The sequence below is a fragment of the Vidua macroura genome, chromosome 12, assembly GCF_024509145.1.
Source record: "Vidua macroura isolate BioBank_ID:100142 chromosome 12, ASM2450914v1, whole genome shotgun sequence".
Lineage (NCBI taxonomy): Eukaryota > Metazoa > Chordata > Aves > Passeriformes > Viduidae > Vidua > Vidua macroura.
This window is the reverse complement of record NC_071582.1, coordinates 19,274,034-19,296,011: the sequence shown is the minus strand read 5'-3', so window position 1 is coordinate 19,296,011 and position 21,978 is coordinate 19,274,034. Positions and strand designations below refer to the sequence as shown.

General features: G+C 45.4%; 1 protein-coding gene across 7 annotated transcripts in view; it reads right to left on the bottom strand.

The window, feature by feature from the left end:
• Positions 1-328: 328 nt before the first annotated feature.
• The window catches only part of ASB7 (ankyrin repeat and SOCS box containing 7), a 69,187-nt gene continuing 47,537 nt past the window's right edge, over positions 329-21,978 (bottom strand). The window contains exons 10-14 of one of the 7 annotated variants that reach the window (XR_008439059.1): positions 15,882-15,947; positions 15,520-15,729; positions 1,430-1,450; positions 1,222-1,299; positions 329-384 (exon numbers count right to left, since the gene is read on the bottom strand). The gene's annotated coding sequence lies outside the window, so the exon portion shown is untranslated. Of the gene's footprint in view, positions 435-975; positions 1,300-1,332; positions 1,451-1,486; positions 1,527-13,657; positions 13,734-14,488; positions 14,571-15,519; positions 15,730-15,881; positions 15,948-21,978 lie in introns of those variants that run through there. The other 6 variants (XR_008439062.1, XR_008439058.1, XR_008439061.1 and 3 more) reach the window with 6 other exon arrangements.

Below are 21,978 nucleotides of genomic sequence, written 5' to 3'. Positions count from 1 at the left end.
GTGAAAGATGAAGCAGATTGAACAAAACTCTTACCTGTACATCTCCAGTCCTGATAGAAACCCTCAATTGCCTTTGTCACTTTAGCACATGAACACAAGGCCAAATGAAACACATGTTTACAGCTATAATGAGGATTAGCTTTGCACTAAAAAAGTTGAACTACAGTCAGAATTAGATGGTGACATGGGTATTTGCCAACAGCATTAAATGAGAAATAACAGAGTATGAGGTTTCTGGAATGAATAGAAAATGTATTGTTTAGAGACCCTTTTGGCCAAGTATCAACATATGCCAATACTTAAGACTTCTTGTTCTTATTTACTTACCCCAACAATAAAACAAATGTTTTTTTGTGCCAACAGCCTGACAGACTGGTCCTGTATCTTTAGAAATAGAGATTGGATATTATTTCTCTCATATCAGCTTCAACTTACTTAAAAAAAAAAAAAAAAAAAAAAAAAGAAAAAGATGAAAAGTAATTGAGTCCAGAGCAGAGGAAATGAGTGAAGGAGGTCATCGATTTTAATAACATATAGCATCAACACACATTAAGGAAATTCACAAAACAGAGGGAAAATAAAGCATTTGCCCATCTCACAAGACCAGGCAGTGTTTGTAGCGTCCTCCAGCTCCAGGCAGAGATTACTGGTGAAGCCTCAACCACAGCAGTGGTTGAGCCCAGTGCCCTCCATCAGCCTGAGCCCAGAACAGTGAGGTAACAACCCCCATTCCCATTAAAAACCAGGCAAACTGATGAATGAAAATCCTAGGAAATTCTCTCCAAAGCACAGAACATTAAGCATATTTGCAGTTGAAGCATTCAGACCCTTCCCTGGCTCAACCACTTCTCCCTGTGGTATCACCCACTGCCAGGCCACCCCTGTGCTCCCATCAAACCACTCCTTGCAGTGTTCCCACCTGGGCTGGGCCTCCATGCTCGTGCCATAACCCCACAGCTGGAAGAGGGAGAGACCCACGCCAGAGCTCACTCCATTTTAAGGCAGATATTGTCAGTAAAAACAACAGGAAATCCTTCGCATTTTGGAATGATTTTCCCCAAAGATTTTCACTACACCCAGACCAAGACAGATTTGCTCAAGCTGATTTTCAGGTGGCATTTGGATGGGTATGACATAATGTGGGTTTGGATGGGGGCTGATTTTGCATATGGCAGGGGGGGGACTCTGCTATTTAGACTAAAAAAAGTTCAGTGTCGTTACCAGTTTGGGGAAAATGGAGAAAACTCTTGAGATTTGCTGTCTGGTGTCCAGTCCAGTGCTCTGAAAACTGCTTGTGTACTGAAAAAAAAACCAAAAAACCATCATATTTACCTGACTTGTAGAGTTGGACTCCTGAAGTCTTTGCAATACAATGCCCACAGCATCCACACACGAATATAATGTGTTTATAGGGCTGCTATACATTCACCTCCTCCATGTCCTGCCATTCCTTAAAAAAATGTAAATAAAGGTATTGATCACTTACCACCTGTGCTCTGGATTACCATCCTGCAAATGTTTTGGCTCTGGGAAAGTGAATAAATGCATGTTAGCATTAACTTTTCTGCCTTTTTTATACACCTATAAACAGATCCATTTATTTCCCCCACCCCTCCCTCTTTTAAATTTTGCAAAAATAAATGCTTTCCTGGACAGTCAGAGTTCATTACTGAGACAGAGCTCAGCTCCCCTTGGCCTGCCCACAAGAATCAGAGAACCATTTAGGTTGGAGAAGATCATAGACCTTTTAAGGCTGGGAAAATTCTTTAAGGTTATTGAGTCCAACCATGGCCAAGGCCACCAGTAACCCATGTCCTCAAGTGCCACATCCATACAGCTTTTAAACCCCTGCAAGGATGGTGATCCCACCACTGCCCTGGGCAGCCTGCTCCAGTGCTGGACAGCCCTTTTGGTGAAGAATATTTCCCTGATATCCAACCTCAATTTCCCCTGGTGAAACTTGAGGCCATTCCCTCTCCTCCTGTCCCTGTTCCCTGTTCCCACCCCCCGGCTGTCCCCTCCTGTCAGGAGCTGTGCAGAGCCACAAGGTCCCCCCTGAGCCTCCTTTTCTCAGCTGCTCCTGGGGCTCCAGACCCTTCCCAGCCCTGTTCCCTTCCCTGGACATGCTCCAGCCCCTCCATGTCTTTCTGGGCAATGCAAGTTAAGTGAGGTGAGACTGAGAAGAGCCAGCTTTGTCCTCCAGGAGCTGCTCTGCTCCCCCACAGCCACATCCTCCCTTGGCTCCCACCTTGGCAGCCTCCAGAAGCCCCCAGCTCATCCCAGTTCATTCACATTGGGTCAGAGCACAAGCTTCCCAAAAATGTAATTGCCTGGAAACCCCAGGATTCCCACAGCTGGGTCTCCAGGAGGGGTTTTCACACACCCTCTGGCTTTGCAGCAGGGGATGAGGAGGTGGAACCAGCTCTTCCTCCTCCTGGAGGAACGTGGAGAGCCCAGAGCAAATCTCACCATCTGCACAGCCCGTGAGTCACCTCAGGGCCCGGGCAGTTTACTTTATAGATTAGTCAACAGAAACAAACACAAATCCCTAGACATTAAAAAGCCTTTTTAGAAAAATAATTTTTAACTCCCTCCCCGAAAAATTTGGCCATAGATCTCTAATTATAATTTTCTGAAGATTTTTAAAAAAAATAATATTTAATTGTGGTTTCTATAAACATGAAGATAAATTACTACATGTAAATACTGGTTCTCAACAGTTACTAATGCCTCTCTGGGGGCTGTTTTTATTTTACTGAGACAGAGAAACTAAGTTGTAAAAGATTTTCTTTGTCCCTTTTGCTCATCATGGAGAAATTTGAAAAGTTTTCTTGCATTCCCCACCGAATGCTTTCTAGCTGATGACTTTTGACAGCATTATTAAGAAAATTGAAGGGGAAGATTGATTTCCAAGATGATGCATCGTAAAGTCATGAGAAATAAAACTGAAGCTTTTATTCCAGAAAGGAAGAGGCAGTAAGTGCAAGGAAGACACTAAGACAGACACTGTACCACCCACCAGTTCCCCTTTTAAAGCTTCCAAGCTGACTGGAAGTCAGAGCCATAATGAGAAAATTTTAAGAGTGTTGGGGTTGGGGTTTGGATGAGCAACACGATGTGTGTGAGCATCCCTGAGGCTGGTCCAGACTGTGGGAGCTTCTTGGATCCAGCCCGTGGGCTGCAAGATTTACAAGGGCATGCTGAGGTATCACATATTTACAGCTTCTCCCTGGGTTAAAAAAATGCCCTGAGAGGATCACCTCTTCCAACATTGCCCTGTTACAGCTGTGGAATATCAGTCAAGGAATGGATGACTGAGAAAATGGAAAGCAACAGGAGAACAGCCCTGACCAAACCTTTCCCAAACCGAAGCAGCAGTGTGGGGTTGTGCAGCTGCACTTCCAGCTCACAGAGCTTGACTCTCAATGTCAAAGAAAGAAAAAGTCACTGAAAAGGGCAAATCAGGATCCAAGGGTGTCACCAGGATCTGAATGTATTTCAGTTGTGTTGCTACAGCTGAAATGCCACTGCCAATCCTCTGACTCCTCTGACCAGCCACTGGAGGAAAGTGTTTCTGTACCACACAGGGCACCTGCTGAGATGCAGGTACCAGGTACCCCCTGAGCATCCCCTGCTCTCTGTGTGACCACACTCTGAGCCAGCCTGAGGAACTGCCCTCCCCTCAAAATAAACAAACAAACCCATCCCAATTTATGAGAAACTTCCACTGTTTTTTTCTTTTAGTGCCAGATCAGTTTCCTGATCGTGGCCACAATGCCAGGTACAACTGAGGAAGGGAGGCTGCAGCCTGGGAGTAGGAGTGGACAGAGAGAAAAAAGATGCATTACAAGCTCAAACTACCACCAAACTGAACAAGAAACAGCAGCCAAGGCACAGGGACCTGGAGCAGAAACCCTGTGAGGGAGAAGGCACCCTGGGGGCTTTAGATGGGGACATTTGTAAAACCCAAATCTTGAGCAGGGAAAACATGGACCCTTTGAGAGAGTGACCACATCAGGGCAGGGAGGTGCTCACCCACAGAAACCCCTCCATGGAGCCCTGACATTGTTTCCTCATTTTCTATGAAGCAGGTCAGGGAAAGGGATTTTGTTGTTTCAAACTGGTGACATTTTGCATTTGGCTCTTACACAAAGGCCTCAGCTTTGCTGCCTTGTTTGCCTGGCCCAGAGAAGCCACAGCACTTGGTGGGACAGAGAAATGAGCACAGAGAGGCAAAGCCCAGGGCTGGAGCTGACAGGGGACCTCCTGTTGCTCCATCCCAGGCAGAGCCAGAGCCCCAAGCTGTCCTGCCTCTTCCACCAGCCCATGGTGTGCTGAGTGCTCTCCAGACAGACACAGGGGGATGTTGTTCCCACCCAAAACAGCTTCCAGCTCCAGCTGGGCAGAACACAGGGAGAGCACACCCCACGTATCCAGCTATGTGAGCCATGCATTCACAGACATGTCCCAATAACAGAGCCCAGAAACTGCTCCCCAGTCACTCATCCCAGGCCAGTCCTCATGGTTTCCATAGGCATAGGGGAGAGGTGGGTGTCTTGCTTGGTTTCACAACAGCACTGCACACTGATGTGCAATAAATAAAGATGAAATGGAAATAATCCAACCCATTCCTCTTTGAGCACAGTTCAAGGAAAATATTGCAGCTAGAGACCATAAGCAGACCCAATAAATTTGTTCACCTCCCACCCCATTCCCCTTTTGTTATTAGGGTGTGACTAAGGCTTTGCAGCATCAACTTTAGGTCTTAATTAGAGATTCTTGCTGTGAGCTCAAGGGATGTTTTAAAATCACATTAAAAATATCATAGGAAGTTGCAGCAGGCACTCAGACACAATGCAAACCTGTGAACTGGGATGGCTGAAACACTCAGTCATGATCCCAGGATTTTCCTTTATCTTGAAGCACGGATTCCTCGGGTGGTGTTGATATTGTACCAAGAGAAGGCAGAGGGGGCTTCTCATACTGCATCCAGCTGTCCTCAAATATTTATATCCAGAGGACAGCTTGACTTTCTTGAGTCAAAACTGGAGAAAGTGGGGCTGTATTACAAGGAAGAACTCATTGCTTGGGCAGCTGCTTAAGACATCATTGTCTGACTGTGCTTTCTGCCCTGCACTCGCTTCAGACGACTGAACTTGACCTATCCACCCATCATAAATTAAATTCTTTGATCTCATCTGTAACAACACAGAGCCCTAATAACAATAGATCAAACCCTGGCAGGGACAATATGCTTATTCTTTACCAACTAAATTTTAATTAGTAAACAGGGCAGGGGAAGAATCCACCTTTGCAGAACAAAAAGGGAAAGAAAAAGCATTTTGTACTTGAAAGAAATAGCTGATAAAGAGCAGAGACATCTTTCAGAGCTCTACATCCTTGTTCTGTTAATCTGAAAAACCACATCATCCCCAAACCATTAAACCCAGGATGAATTTCACATTGTAAGAAATGGCTGTGAAAGCAAACATCAAAAGGGGCTGGGGAGGAGGAAGCAGATCAGGTGGGAGAGCAGTGGCACGATGCCTTTTATCCCCTGCTCACACAGACCCATCCTGATGATTATCCACCTCCAGCATGTCTGGGCTGCCTGGTGCCCGTGGCTGGGGCAGGGGAGGCTGTGGCTGAGCCAGGGCTGAGCTCCCAGGGCTGTTCAGTGTTTGCAGCGCAAACAGCTCCCGCCGTTCATTCTCTCTTTGCACAGGGTGGATTTATTATCCCTGGGATTGTCCTGGGCTCCCCTTTACACCAAATAACTTGGGTTGGTGATGTCCAGGTGTGCCCTCAGCAGCCTGGCTCCTTCCAGGTAGCCATAAATACTTAATCCAAGCGTTCCTGTCAGCAGTGGCACTTGTTGAGGCAGGGATTTTCTGTGGCTGTGCATCTCAGGTCACTTCATGCCAAAGCAGAAGCAAATCCTAAGTAAATCTTCTTTTGCTGAAGCACCCACAGTGTTCCCTGTCTGTCTGGAGTCTCACACCAGGATGCAGCAACAGCTGGTCCCTTGGTGGGATGGTACATGGACCTCTCACCTCACTCCATGGCTCTCACAAAACCAGCAGTTATTTTGCAGGAAATGCAGAAAGTCTCACAAGGGAAAAAGAACCTGGACTGATGGAGATGACGTGTTCATATCAGGCTCATTTCCTTGGGAAAGCAGGCAAAACCCCCAGCATGGCTGGTTAAACCTGCCTGGCACAGGAAGAAGACAAGCCCAAGCCAACTCACCCCATTTCTGAGGTGTTACCACATCCCAGGCAAAAAAATCCAGACCACTCACCAGAACCAAGCCCATAACTAGGGACACTTCACCAAACCTCCCTGAGCATCAAACTCTGTGAATTTAAACTCTCCAACTGCCTCTTGTGCCAGCAATGCCCTCACTGGGACTTGGAAACACCACCACAGCCCCTGGGTTCTCAAACAGGTTTGATTTGACACCAAATTCCTGCTGTGCCAAGGTGCTGGGATTTTATTGGCTCTACATGTCTGGTTGTAAACAGCTAGTACCTTAAAAAACCCCAAACAACCCATTTTTAATCAATAATTCAACTTTAAAAGGAAACTTCCAGGCAGTGAATAAATAAGCCAACTACAGACCCTTTTTTCCAGCTGGTTGTCAGCATTTTTAAGCTATTTTACTAACTGGTTGTACCAAAACTCCCCATGATTTGTTTACCACTGAAATGCAGCCCCTCTGCAGTGCGAGGCTGTGGGAAAGGGAAAGAAAAATCTGGGTTTCAGCTGAAATCATGAGATGAGTTTCATGTAGGAAAAATCTTAATAAGCAAAGTGGAATTCAGGCTGGACACTGGGGCAAACACTGAGGCTTTTATCAAATGCCAAGGGACCCTTAATGACTGAGGGCAGGTGAGCTGGTCCTGTTTTTATGTCAGCTGCCCATGGCCAAGACAGAGGGCAAGAAGTGTGACAGCCTGCAGGTCCTCCCTCTGCTACATTTGATATGGGATGGGAACCAATGCCCAGCCCAGCCCCAGGTACAGTTCCTAAATCCAAAACATTTAGATTTTCTTTCCATTATTTTGTTTTAATGTCCACTCTGGAATAGATATTTCATTTTTACATCACAGATCGTGCACAAACCAACAACAAAGTTCATTAAGAGGAGAAATAGAACTAAGAAAATGACCATGATGTTTCTTTAGGTGAATTTTTAGTTGCCCCCTTAGACATTAAAAAATAAACAAATACGGTAAAGTTTTCCCACTGGAGTGTCCACGAGCACTCAGACAGGATGAAACCTGCCCACCCCAAATCAAGTGAAGGAGTAAAAATTTGTGTGGCACAAGCACATACAGGTAAGCTTTGGGACACAGAAAGCACAAACTTCTGTCAGTTGAGCAGGAATAACCCAAAAATGAACAAGAAAAATCCACCCAGAGCATGGGCAGGACCCAACCTTTGGTTCGATCACGACTGGAAGGGTAAGAAGGAGGAATCCATCACCCCATGGATTTTCAGACCAGGGTCACAACTCACATCCACCAATTACAGTGCAGCTACAGCTGCTGGGCAGTTTGAGAAGCAGCTCAAGACATCTGGAAGGAGAGAGGGACACCGCTGTCACCTTGCCCTTGTCACCGGTGACGGCGCCGAGGCCGCGCAGCCCAAGCCCGTTTTGCTCCTCAGTGCAGTAACAGATGGCTTTGCCACCTACCACTGCTCACTGCCTCCTCAAAGCCTCGCGTGTTGTGTGTGGTCCGGAGCTGGGTCGTGCAACCAGCCAGAGCCCTCAGCTCCATTTCCAGTTCACATCACTCTAATAGGCCCTCAGCTGGCCTGAGAAATTCCCAAACATCTCTTTCTGCAAACAAGGAGTTGGGTTTCTTTTGTCTTGCAATCAGGGGAGACAAATTCTCCCCTTAACCACAGTTTAATTTATTCCTTTTGGTTGTTACTGCCTCCACCTAGTGCAGCTGTCTAGACTGGGGTGGTGGTGGTTTACTTTCTTTTTTTCCTCTTTAGTTGGGAATTTTTGGAAGCTGCCTTTGCTTCTTTCTGAAACAAGTTTATTTTTAGTGTCACTTTTTCCATTGGCAAGATGCTATGGCTGAGGGAGCTGCTCTCGGAGGAACTGAGCTGCCTCCAGTGTGAAAATGAAAAAAGCCTGCCTGGTTGGAGGGCAGGAGCAGGAGGAAGCAGCCGAGGTGACACGGAGATGGTCCAAGGGAAGAGGGTCCACGTGTGTCAATGGGAAGAGCACACACATCCCCTTCCAACCCAAAACTGCTTAACCAAGGAGGGTTATGGCACCTTCTGACATCCTCTTGGACTGATCTCCTCCTTGGACGGAGCTCCACGTAGTAGGATGCCAACAGGACTCACACCTGCCCAAGCCGTGGTACTCTTCTCCTGTTGGCTTCCAAGAGCAAGTAAACATTCCTCAAGGAGCCACCTGAGAGCTTTAAATCAGGGCTAACCTTGCCACAGGAACCTTCCACCAGCATTAAGTGGTTCCCAGGTGATTTCTCAGGAAAGGGGATCACAGACACAGGAGGTTTTTTGGTTTTTGCTTGGCTGTTTACTACCCTACAGCCTCCTGGCTGCCTTCTAGCCACGCTGACCTTGCTTGCTCCGGCTCTTTCAGGTCCGTATTTATTCTGCTTTTCCTCATAAATACTCCTCCAATTTTCCCACGATTTTGCTGGTGGGTGTTTTCAGAAAGCTGGGAAAGGGATGGCAGCATTTAGCCCTTAGTCTCCTCCTCACCTGCAGAGTTTAATCCCACTGCAGTGATCATCTCCTTAATTACCATTAGTTTACTACCTTGCAAAGAAGAAGGGTGTAAAAATCCTTTTTTTTTTTTTAAGGAAGATGTGGACTTGAAATAATTGGATAAAAATAAGACTGGACTCTTATTTTTCCAGTGCCAATTTTCAGCATTCACAGTGCCCATTCCAAAGATTTCCTGACACCAGCTTCACTGAGCTCAACATATCCCAAATACAGCAATACCAAGAGGGCAGAAGGAATGAAAGTAATATATTTTAAGGCAAACCCTGCAGGCTTTTTAGGGTGGGAGTGAAGAGGTGGGGGAGGGCATTAAAACACACACACAAAACCCCAGAATTAAGCAAGCGAGACCATTCCAGTTGAGCTGTTTCAGCCATTGTCTTACAACAACTTTAAACCCAATTGCTTCTTTTTAATGAGGTATTTTCTTCCTCTTAACCACCCAAATTTAATCCATGATGTTAGTCCAACTCAGAGAACTTAAAATCAGAACATTGGGGCCTTTCTTAATCCTCTTAACTTGCCAAAGGTTTTCTGATCACACACCTCTTCCTTCCTACTTAGGACTGGTTTTTTTCCACCACCCTTTGTCTTCTGTTTACAGCTGTGAAAAATTAGAATCCAGGCAGTAAAATCTCTACGTAACAAATGAGCATTTAGAGATGGCTTGCATGTTTCATTGAAGGAAACCAGGCATGTTTTCTTAATTATTTCATCAAATCATATCTTGCCTGGGCTCAGATGCTCAGCATTTCTTGAAGGACATTCTTTAATCCACAGTCTTTCCTTCTAATGAATAATTGTCTTCAGAAGATAAACCCTGGCTCATGCTGTGGTCACTTAGCACCTTTCACATGATGTGGTAGGTCCATAAAGCTGGAACTGGATCTCATGTGAAATCTAGGAATCCTCCTCCTGCATCTCTTCCAGGTCCTCCTGAATCCCAGTGTCTCAGGAGAGGATGCAGGGTTTGATCATTGCTGTGCTCTGGTCATCCCACGGTGATGTCAGGATTTCCCAGATGAAGGAGCTGGAAAAGCTGTGATCCAGCACTGATTGATTTCAGGGCTCATAAGCAGAGTTGTATAAATACACCTGGCATCTACCATCCCCTCAAACCTGGATCTTCCATGATCGTGGCTAAACTGGCACAGGAGGCTGGCACTACTGGGGATCTGAAGGACACCCTGTTATGAAGGCCAGGGAGCCACACTGGAGTGAAAGTTGCACGTCAGGAGGAGCTATGAAGTTTAATGACCAGTGAGGGCAGCAGGTGTCCTCAGTGATATTCCAAGCCTAGCCACTTCCAGATTTCCCTTCAAGCCTGTGAAGGGCTAGAGCTGCTGGCTGAGCTCCTGGGGCCATTCCCTGCTGTAGGACTGCACTGAGCTCACCAGGCACGGCTGATCAGCCTTTGCCATCACATCAGGAGCACATGGCAGGAGCTGCTCTCGAGATGAAGGGCCTGAGAGGGAATTGGAAGGTGCTGAGCAATGCAGGAGCCATGAGTAATCAATTGTCCAAGGGACGGTCCCCAGCACGTCCCAGTCCAAACTGGATTTCAAAACAAAAACAACCAGAGACTTCCTGCCCCTCGCTGCATCTGAGAGAGATGGGTTTTACTGAGTGGGCCACTGAGTTGAGATGAGCTAGGAGCCAAGCAAAGGGCTTGAACCAGAGCACAACCTGGCACCTATCCCAAGTTCCTTTTGAGTTTGGTTAGCATTCCCCACCCATCATTTTTCATGTGCATGTGCCACATCACTTCCTGGTTCTGATTTGCCTGCTATTTGCCCCACGGGTAGGGTGTTACCCATCGAGACTCAAAAACCAGCAAGTAACCCCTCCTCCCCCTCCTCATAAACCCCACACCCATCTCTGAGGGATCCAAGCATCCCTAGCAGGAAGGAGTCCAAGAATTCTTTATGCACATAAGAATGTCCCCTTGCCACATCATAATCCTGTTTGCTACCAGTGCCACACAGTGATGGTCCAGGTCAAACTCCAGATGTTAATAAACCTCAGTAACAACTGCTCAGAGAAAATGGAGATAATTGGTCTCATACCTGCTATTAGAAGAAAAAGCCCCAACAAAATACATGACAAAAAAAAAAGTGCTATAAAAAATGCATCTTGGTTGCTTTTAACATTCTTTTCTAAAAGCTAATTTTAGCTCTATGGCTGGAGCTTAAAGGCAGCTGCACATCTGGTGTGATCTGCCAACCTCCATGGGTCTGGCCCACAGCACTCCTGTCCTCCTGTGCTGAAAGTAAAGCCTTGGGATGCAAAACCACAAAACACAGAGGGTTAATTAATGGGGGATCCAAGATGTTTCCCTGTTCTCTCTCAGCTTTGGACAGGCTTGGATGTTGATGGCCTTGTTGCAGTCAGGTGCTGACTATAAAACAACTCCTGTTGCTGTTGCCTGGGTTGCTGGGTTATAAAAGCATTAATACTTGGCTTGTTGTCACAGTTTTTTTTTTCACTGTCTTTGCTACTGCTGTGAGCTTCACAAATGTGCTATACTTGGAAGAATTCATGAGCAACAGGCAGAAGATGTGGTCTGGGATGCTCACAGTGCTATCTGTAGGTACATTTCTGCTGCCGTTGGATCCCCATCATTACCATATATGCCCTGCAAAAATAGTTTCCAGGCAGATGTTTATATTTTGCCATTGGGTTGGCTTGGGTTCTGAGAGGATCAGATATGGTCAAATTCTGCTGCTGGTGCAGATAATGCAAATCCCCAAAAGATAAGTGAGGTGAACTATCTGCATGGAGTCACAGGAATTACGCTCCAAGGAAGAATTTCCCAATAAATCAGGAATCAGAGTTGTGTGGACTAAACTCCACTCTGACCCAAGAAGCTGACATTATTGATCAGTGTTATTTCCCAGGGTATTCCAGTCCTTGCTCCCTTCCATCCACCAGTGCTTCATCATGTTACTGGTTTTCAGGAATGTGCTGTTTGTCAGACTTGCTGCTTCCTCCCACACACTGTATTAACATACAGCACCATGTCTGCTGGCTGCAGAACACAGGTTAACAGTTCTTAGGTGGAAATCATCTCATTCAAATACCTGAAACACAGCATCCACTTCTCTCCAGCTCCTGACTTCCACAGTGTGCAGAACAATTCTGCCCAGGGAGAGTCTTCTGTGCAGTGGGAATTTCACTGGGCACTTGAAGGTGCAGTGAGCAGGTCACAGCATCACCAGCTTTGCTGATCTTTCTCAGTGTATCCATAGAATGATCCAAAATTGCCACTAGCCTTTTCTGGAGATATTTTTTAAACCTCTTCAGGATGGATAATGGGCTCTGGAGAAGTGCTCCTGCAAGTTGTTTATCCCTGTCAGTCCAGGGAGGGCAGCTGAGACTGAATTTGTGAAGCTTCACACACACCCTGGCCTCTGAGCAACATTTCATCCAGGTCTTCTCTACCTGCCACCACCCCATTTGGTTTATATCCCTGTCTCCTCATGGATATCCATATATATGGATATACACATGTCACATGGATAACTCAATGAGCACTCAGAGGGCCAAGGCTGCCCTGCTCTGACACTTTGGCCTGATTTCCCCTGCAACAAAAAACATCCACAGGAGTCCACCTTGTGCCCTCCAATCTATCCTGATAAACTTTCCTGTTACTTTCTGGGTTTTAACAGACAAAGCAGTGAGCAGCAGTTATGTACAGGGAGGAAATTTATAAAATGTTAAAAACTTTACAAGGAGAGCACATCTTAAGAAAAAAAAAAAAAAAAAAAAAAAAAGCCAGGAGTACAAACTGAGTTGTGCCAGAATCTGTTTGCTTCCTGCAAGAAGCATGGTCTCTGCAGGGCCTTGTGGTGGTGAGAAAGAAACAGCTTGGAGATGAGGATGGTGCTCATCCCCTGTGCACATACTCCAGGCATCAGGACTTCCTATATTTCATATTTTAATTTAATGTGTGTACATGGCTTGTTTAGGTGAAACAGGCTCACCCTTAAAGAGGACAGTGAGATGCTGGACCAGGCAATAACTTCATTTAGAAGGAGAAAGGAAGAAGCTGGGGAAGAGGGGAGCGGATGTGTGAAATCCCAAATCCAGCAGTTGTTACTCCAGCATTCTTCAGGAATTGCAGTGGTCTGTATAATGTGGGTAGCTTGGAGCAGCTATGCAGTAAATATTTTTCCCCAAGTACTTTTCATGCTCGAGTTTTAGGTTTTCAGAGGGATTTTTTTCTTTAAAAAAATTTTTTTTTGAAGGAAGATCAATGACTTAATGAAAAAAGTCTGAGATGCAAGAACGAGGCTATCGCTTCAAGAGTGCTTCCAGATTTACATAAATAACATTCCTGCTGCATAAACATCTTGGCAAAGGCAGAGCATCTAACCCCCCTCCTACTCTATTGGCCTCCACTAAATTCTGCAGAATATTAAAACCCCTTGATGGTAACGTGTTCTCGGCCAGAAACAAATCATTAGTTTGGATGAGGGCATCAAACTGCATCTGCTCTGTTCCCTGAAGTTCCAAGTGCAAGAGATTTAGGAGGGAGGGGAGAGAATTTCTTTGATAGAAGGATTTAGAAAAATGGCAATTGATAGAATTTTTAAGCAGATACAGAGATGAGGGGACACATCTTTCCCAGAGACACATGGGAATGGTCTGGAGTAACTAAAGGTGGAGATGGGCTCAAGCTGTGCAGTTTGGAGGTGGATCTGAATGCTCAGGAGCTTTTGTTCTGCCCACTACACATGGCTGAGATGGTCCATTGATCAACTTTATCAAGAGTCAGGAAGGGGTAAATCCAGGCTCATTTCTAAGTGAAAAGAAGGGGAAAAAATGGAAGAGGGGAGCTGTGAAATACTGCAGGGGACTGACTCTGCCTGGCTGGCAGGAGCTGCAGTGAGGGAGGGTCTCTCCATGCTGCAGGGCCATCTCATGGGTCTGGATGTTGCCCTCATTGCCAAAACTCCCTGGAGAAGGCAGAGAAAAGGGATGGTACAGATGAAGCCAGTTTTTAATTCACCTTTGAGGTTTCTTACAATGAATTATTTTGGCATCAGTTCTATACGTCCAAAAAAGCACCACACAGCCAAAGCTACTCAAAGCAGCTCCTACCCACCAGGGCAGCAAGAGATTGATTCCACCAGAAGAACTCTCTTTTACTGGTAACATTCATGAAAATTAGGGAGAGTTGAGGGTCCTTTTCCTCTTTTCAATCCGGTCTGTCTCTCATGCTTTCTCCCTCCAGAAAGAACCACCTTTCTGCCTCCTCAGAGGTTCTCCTTTAAGCCCAAAGAACATCCTGCGTGGATCTGCAGGGACAAATGATTTCTTGAAACACACTGGTCTTAATCAAACCTAATCTCTCATGACAGGGCAGAGCAGCCTGGACATCCATTAGATTTAGCACAGCTACTCCAAGCAGTGCTGCTATGTCAAAATTATGCAACCTAGGCTTTGATAGGCTTTGGGGATTTTCTCTATGGTTCCTTATGAGCCCGTTGGTGCCCCTCACATTTCAATGACCACAATATGAACATTAAATGTATTTCCTTTCCCACAGCTGGATGCTGTCCCATCTGTTCTGAGACAGCCAAAGTGTCAAGTAAGCCAGGCAAGGCAGACAATTTTTCATGCAAATCTGTTGACTTTAGGATTTTTAAATATATGTCTTTTTAATAACCCACAGATTATCTCACCAAAAAAAAAAAAAAAAAAAAAAAGGGTCATTTGCAAGACTTCCTCCAGCAGTCCTTGGCATTGTTAGCCAACATTGCAATGCACATATATTATCCTCAGAAGAAAACCTGGCAAAAGGACAGAGAGAAATGCCATGTACAGTCACTCTAATGGCTTAGCCTGGGATGTTGCATCTGACAGTGCTCAGCCTGGATGCTCCAGAGGGATGCACAGAACTCTCTAAACAACTGCATCCTCCAGGCACTCTTCAGCTGTGCAGCACAGGTGGAAGGGAGAAAAAATAGATTTAAAGCATTGCACCAGCCCCAGGCAGGGGGATCAGGATTTGTCACAGACTTGGCCTCCTTCCCTGGCACCTTCAGTGTCCCTGTGTCCCCTGGAGCAGGGTGGGCAAACCCAGACACCTCCTCCAACAGCCCTGCAAGGCTGGGAAGCAGCAGCAGCACCCACAGAGTCAGGTCTCAAAAAGATTTGCACAAAGCCAAGGAAATAACCTGTTAAATCAACCCGTGTCAGAGGTGACCAGCTCAGTTTAAGCACAGAGCTCACAACTGGTTTAATTCCAAAATCAGCCAATGTCCCAGTGCAGGAACAGCCTCTGCTGAGCACACGCTGACTCAGTGCTCATCTGAGCTCTTGGAGCAAGGCAGGGATGTGAACAAATGAAGTGACTTGTGCCCATGAAACACCACACCAGTAACACAGGAGAGCCTTTCTCACCTCTGGTTTTCAAACCACCTTTTAAATCCCTTTTGCTTTTTAATGAGATGCTTCACAATAAAACAGACTGGACAAGGCAGCTGGCAAATCATCCTGTGATGAAAGCCAAGGATGTTAATTGCCTTCCTGCCTTACTTCATCAGACCCCCACCTGGCAGGAGAGGATACCCAGAGGAGTAGCTTCCAGCCTTGGGATTTCAATGCCCTTTTCCAAGAAAAACCTGCTCTGGTGGGCACCCAGAGCACACCTGGACTTACCTGGAGTCTGGGGAAGGACCAAACCGAGAAGCAACAGGAGAACAGGAGAAACCAAGACTACTCCAGACCTACACATACCTCTCATTCTTTTAAAACTTAGGTGGATATTTGGCTTATCCAGGTGCAGGTCATTTCTCCATACTGAAGGTCTGATTTATCAGGGTCCAGAATAACTCTGGGAACCTCACACAGCCAGGACAGCAGGACACCACTGGAATAACAGGAGGAAAAGGGAACTTGCTGCATTGAGGACCTCTAACTCTTCTAGCAGTTTCTGCTGGGTCAGCTCTGCAATCACAGGGAAGGTGTTTGCCATTTTAGCACCAAAATCACCATGGAAGAGGCAGTCATGGGCTCTGTGTGGAGACACGAAGCATCATGCAGACCCAAGACTCTATCTTAAAAAGCAGCCCATTGCCCTTTCCCAACACACATTTTACCTGGGAATGGAGAAACCACAGCTCTCTGGATAATTGGGGAACTTTGCCACTTCCTCCAACTCCCTCCTTTAAAAGAAAAAAAATTTAAAAATCCAGCTTGTTTTCTGAGACTCTGCTTTAAAGAGCTGAGTTCCTAAACCCAGAGTGCGTGATGCAGAACAGCTGACTTTGTGTAAGGCTGTTATTAGAAACAGCCATTGCTGAGCTGGGATTTCATGGGATGCACCTCGTTTGGAGCCTGGGCAGATGCACCACGAGCGTGGGTCCATCCACACAGCCTGGCTAAGACTGAGCAGTTTGCTGCCTTTCAGTGCCTGGGGCAGATCCTGACTCAGAGATTCCTCCACGTTGTTTTCCATGGGAGGAAGCAGGAGTTATTTTGCACAGGGTCTGAACAGACGAGTTGCCAGCTTCTTGCTGGTAAATACCACTTCCAACCTCACTTGCAGGCTCCAACAGATGTTTCTGCTTTTCAGAGTAATGGAAATTTTATGGACCATTTTCTCTTCTTCCCTGGGATGGAGCAGCAGATCCAAAATGCCCTGGGAAACACAGTGGTCTCCTCCTGAGACTCACTTCAGAGCAGTGTCTCCAGCAGATCAGGGAGAGTCCAACCACTCAGTTGGACTAAAAATTTGTCCAACTAAAACCCAACAATCTGTGGGTTGGGTTCCTCTGCAGAACCAGGCACCATCTGCCACCAGGCAGCTGCTCAAAGGCTCCACTGTCCAACAGCTCTCACTGGAGAAGCTCAGAATCCTCCTGAAGGATGAGCTGCTGGCTTCCAAGCTGAGTAGAGAGCCCAGGGGTATGCAGAAAAGTGGGTTAAAATCATTTGGGAACTGTGGTATTATTTTTATATCCTTGTGCTGGTCATCATTTGTTACAGCTGGAGAAACTGAGGCAGGTGAAGTCATTCACTGAATCAGAGCAGAGCTGGGGTTGATTTGCACATGTACAAGGTACCAGTGTGCTCATCACAAGACAGCACTTCCCCAATAACAGAGTGGTGGGACAGGGAGAGGGAAAACCTTTGCCAATGCAGACAAAGTGTGGGATAAAAGGGTCTGATGTGCATCCTGAGAATCCACATTTCCCTTGCCTCCCTCTCATGTCCCTGGGCTCAGCCAACTGTGTGAGAACCCCAGCATCCCCCCAGATTGCTCAAATAAACCCTATGTTGCAATGCTCCTTAAGCAAAAACCAAAAAAGAAACTTGGGGAATCCCATTGACTCACAGCTGTATTAATTATTATTTTTTTCAAGGTCCCAGGAGTTAGTGAATGAGAATATTATCCCATGGGGATAGAGAACACAATGGAAACAGGAAACTTTTAAAAAGCATTTCTGTGGAGATATTATCTCAGTGCTGTAGGACACAGGATTTACTTAATTGCAGCCAAGGAAGTTTTAGATTACGCTCTGCAATGTCTGCACGAACGTCTCAGCTATCACAGGGAAGGCTCCTTGCATGGCTGTTTCCTTTAAGATATGTGCCTTACCCTGAACACGTTCACTGGAGGGGATTTGGTGATAATGCAAGAGGGCTTGGAGCACTTCAAAGCCTTAAATGAGATTCAGGGCATCACAGCCCATGATAAAGAATATGAAATTGCTTTTCTAGCAGATGACATCCTGCCTTCTCTCAGTGAAACACAAGCCTCTATTCAATGCCTTGGAGAAGTTTGAGAGGTTAACAATCCTGTTTTGGGTTCTTTTTGTGTGTATAAATATGACCAAGACAGAGGCAATGCCTCCAGGCACCTCTCCAGCAAAATCCCTCTTAATTTTCCATGCCAATAGTCCCTAGAAGGATTCAAATCCATAAGAAGCCAAATCTCTCTTCACTTAAATAAACTTATAACAGTAAGTCTCCAACCCTTTTATGTGACACACATCATGATTTTCAGAGATGGTCTAACTCCCCATTATCTATGCTTGATTAGGTCCACTTAATGAAAATGGCCATCCTCTTGAGCACTTCATTTTCTGCAGGGGCTCTCAGTACTTGAGCCTTTAACAACACTTGAACCTAATCCCACACCCCATTCCTCCAAAAAAAAAAAAAAAAAAAAAAAAAAAAAAAGAAAAAAAAAAAAAAAAGAAAATCCACACACAAAAATCTCAAAAAGCCAAACCAAAAAAGAGGAAAAAACTAAGTAGAACACCAGCAGTTTTATACAGCCTCAGGTAGATGAATTTCACCCTAAGCAGCACCTAAGAATGCAAGTTGCTCATAGTACAGGAATGATGCAAACTGATTCATTGCAAGTTTGTGTCCTGTGTCCCCAGTTTTTACTCCTTACTTTTAATATTCCTGCTCTTGTTGCCCTGGAGCTCTCATGGCTGGGTCACTGCAGCTTCCTGAGGGCTGTGTGTGAACCATCTCCAGCATTCCTAAACTGATGGGCATGCGAAGGTCCAGGCACCAATCTGGGATAACTCAAGCTTCTCCAACCTTCTCTGTGATGGAAACACCACCTTTGGGTCCCCTTTGTTCACCCACTTGCCAATTCTACTGAAATCTGCTGAGGATCCAGATTGGAACCTGACCCTTCTCACATTGTTGGGCTTGGTTTGGTGGGTCCAAATATCTTGGGAGAACAGATGGATAGAAACAAACCCATTTGATATTGGGTTCATTTTAAGGGAAAACTCAGATTGTCTCCTCAGTCCTGCACTGGATCTTTCATGTGCTGTTTTTTGCTCCAGCCATGTGGCCCCAGGGACATCAAGTCCACAGGGTCATTCTGCAGGTGTTCTGGCAAATGGACAATATTGAAATAATAATCAGGTCTCTCCATGCCAGGGGCTTCTCCAGCAGACGAGGGAGACATCAGCACCTCCAGCAGATCTCTGCTGAAAGGTGTTCAAAGGAATCAGCAAAATCCCATGTCAATTCGCCACAATGGAAGATTCCAACTCCAGCCTTCAGAGACAAGATACCTTGTTAATGAAACTACACCAAATGAAGCAACCCAGCTTCCCTGGATTTCTGTTAATTTAGGAAGGATGCCAGGTGATCCAAACAACAATGAGATGATGCGTTCAATAGCCTGAACTGTGTGCACACAGAGGTGTGTAGCACAACATTCCAGATGCATTCCATATACAATGGGCATAAGCTCCCAAAATCTCCAAGGCAATTATTCCACACCTTTAGACAGAACAACAGTTTAGAATTCAACTAAAAAACCCCAAAACTTTAGTTGTACATGAGAAAATGAAGAGATGCTTGTGTTTGCTTTGTTTTGGAGCAGAAAGCAGAGCACTTGTATGCAGAGTGTTCTGGATCCATTATTACATCTGTTCCACCAGATTTCCCTGCAACTGTTCCTCTTCTTTCCCAGGAACAATAAAACCCATGAGCTGCAGGCCAAGTGGCGAGTGTCCCGTGATCTGCTCCAGCTACTGAGTTTGAAGCTACTGAGAGGTTTTGACAGCTAGTATGAAATGATGCAACCCAATTAATTCCATGTGCTGGCTTTCAAGGTATCAGAAGAAGAACTGTCTTTCAAGGAACACCGGAAGAGTAAAAAACTATTAATTTTTAATTCTAATTAATTATTTCCTAGTGCTGGAACAGTAAGATGAAGTGTTTGTACAGCTTCTTCTGTGCCTTTGAATGTACCCTTACACCACAGTGAGGCTTTGATTGTGCCACAGAGACCTTAAAGTCTGGCCAGGGATATCTCATGGTAGTTGACCAAGAAGATCCTTCCAAGGAGCTGGATCTCTGAGCTTCCTTCCAAAATGTGGCACTGCCAGACCCCAGCACTGGTGGTTCTGCTTCTGAACAGCCATTTAAATAGATGAGAACAGCCAGAAAAGAGCGTTTTTCTATGACACAGCCCAGAGGTTGTCAGGGGCTGAAGGTCACTTCCATCAGCACTTGAGCTGGAGCCCCTTGTTCATTTTAAGCTCGTCCAAATGCTGCCTCCTGTCACCTCCTGCCCTCACATCCTCCTTCCCCCCAGCCAGCACCAGCCCTGGCACAGTCAGTCCTGGAAAACCAAGCCCAGCACCAGCCCTCTGATGGCTTCACAGATTTTGGTGCTGTCATGAGAGCACGAGTGGCAACCCACAGCTGGGATGAAGAGGGGATGTGAAACTTTCTTTTGGCAGCATCTCTGTTTCGTCAACTTGGACTGCTCACAAAACACCACCTGAGGGACTGAAGTCAGCATCTGTTTTTTGCAAACTCAACCTTCTGCAAAGTTATGCAAACAAGAAAAGACTTTGACTGGGGATGTAACAAACAAGTTCATTTTTCCAAGCCTCAAAATAAACAAAAATCTGCTTCTTTTTCTCCATGTTCCAAACCAAGATTCAAAGAGATCCTCTTTCATCCATCAACCAGTTAATCCATCCTTGTTCCTAATGTGAGGAGATATGTCCTATGGGAAAGCACATGCAGCTTTTTAAGAACATTGTGCTTCTTAAATTTTATTTTTAAACTAAATCAGAGATTCCTGAGCATTTCTATGGTGACCTGGGCAGCTTTGCTGCCCTGGCTCATGGCTGCATGGCTTCCATCAACATTCCCAGTGGCTTTAGACCAGAAAGAAGACAAAGCTACTCCCCTTCTCCACTGAACATTGCCCAAAAGCTACCTGCTTAGTTAAACTAATTCTGACTATTCCAATGGATAAAAATCCTTTTCAGTTTCTGCACCAACATAAGTTTGTTAAAGTTTGTCTTAAAATCAAAAGACTTTCTAGAATACCAATCACAGAAACATCTCCACACTTGAGCCCACAACACCACATCTATTATTAATACAACCATCATTTAGAGCTGCAATCAGAAATGGTAACAAAAATGTGTCACAGTAGTTGTTCATCTGTAAATCATATGTATTTCTCCAAAATAAATGAAGCATATCCTGCTCTCTTTCCCTTCCAGCCCCCTGTCACAACCCCCACAACCAACCTCAAGCAGAACAAGCCATAATGCAGAACAAAAACAAAATAAAATTGAAACCTGATAAGGCCACATTCTCAGGGAGAAGCCATGTGTGAGATATTTTTGCTTAATTATTTCAAGCAATGTATGGCCCCTTGGCTGTCACCAAGGCTGGCCTGTCAGGGTAATATCATGAGGAACTATTGTGCAGAGAATCACTAGATACTTCAAGTCTTTGAGACCCTGCTAATCAGCTCATGTTTCATATTCTTTTACCAACTTTTACACTAAAATAGAGCCCTTACTGGTTTGTATCAATCTCTTTTTCTCCTCTTGTAGGTGTCACAGAGAAAGTTGGGAGCAGAGATGTGACCCTTTGCCAGTTTGCCTGTACAGACATCGCTGCTGCCACTGGCTCAAAAGCAGCTTTTCAGTCTCACCAGACCCACAGAAAATGCAGTGTAAAGTCAGGTTGCAGATAAACAGTGACTTGATTATGGCTAAAGAAATAACTCAGCAGGAGGGCATTCCAGTGCCCAGGCTCCAGCCGGTCACGCCTCAGTGCCTCGTGGATCTGGCTGAGAAGACAGGTGCTTTCAGCCCTAAATTATACAGGATATTGAAAAAGCACCCACTGATGATACTAGAAAGGGAGCTGTTTACTTTCCAAATAGTTCCCCTTTGAGCTGAGCTGGGGTTTAATATCTGGAGGGAATAATGACATGATTTTTCCTCCGTTACACAGTGGAGTACATAATACACATTGTTAAGGAACCTGCTGGGTGATGTAACTCTGCTTCCATGAGAGCTCCAGCACTGGAGAAGGCAAAGGAAAGTCCAACTCAAACACAGCAGAACATCTTGCTGGCTAGAAAGTTTCCAAATAACTTTTTAAGTGCATTAGCAATAACAAAAAAATCCTAACCCCAAGACAGAGCTCATTAGTGATGTTAAATATTTCTAAATTAAATGAATGAGGAAGGTAAGGATAGGGCTGGTGTCCTTAGTGCTGCAATACAGGGACAAATCACTTTATAGAAAATAAAGAGAAGCTGCAGAGGATCATAGAAATCCCACAAGAGAGAACTGAGGAACTTCAATCGAGCGCAGAAATCTGGCAGCGCTTTTAGATGGAGAAATAGAGGAGCAGAATGCTTCAGATGGCACAAAGAGCCATCCTAAGGGAAGAGAA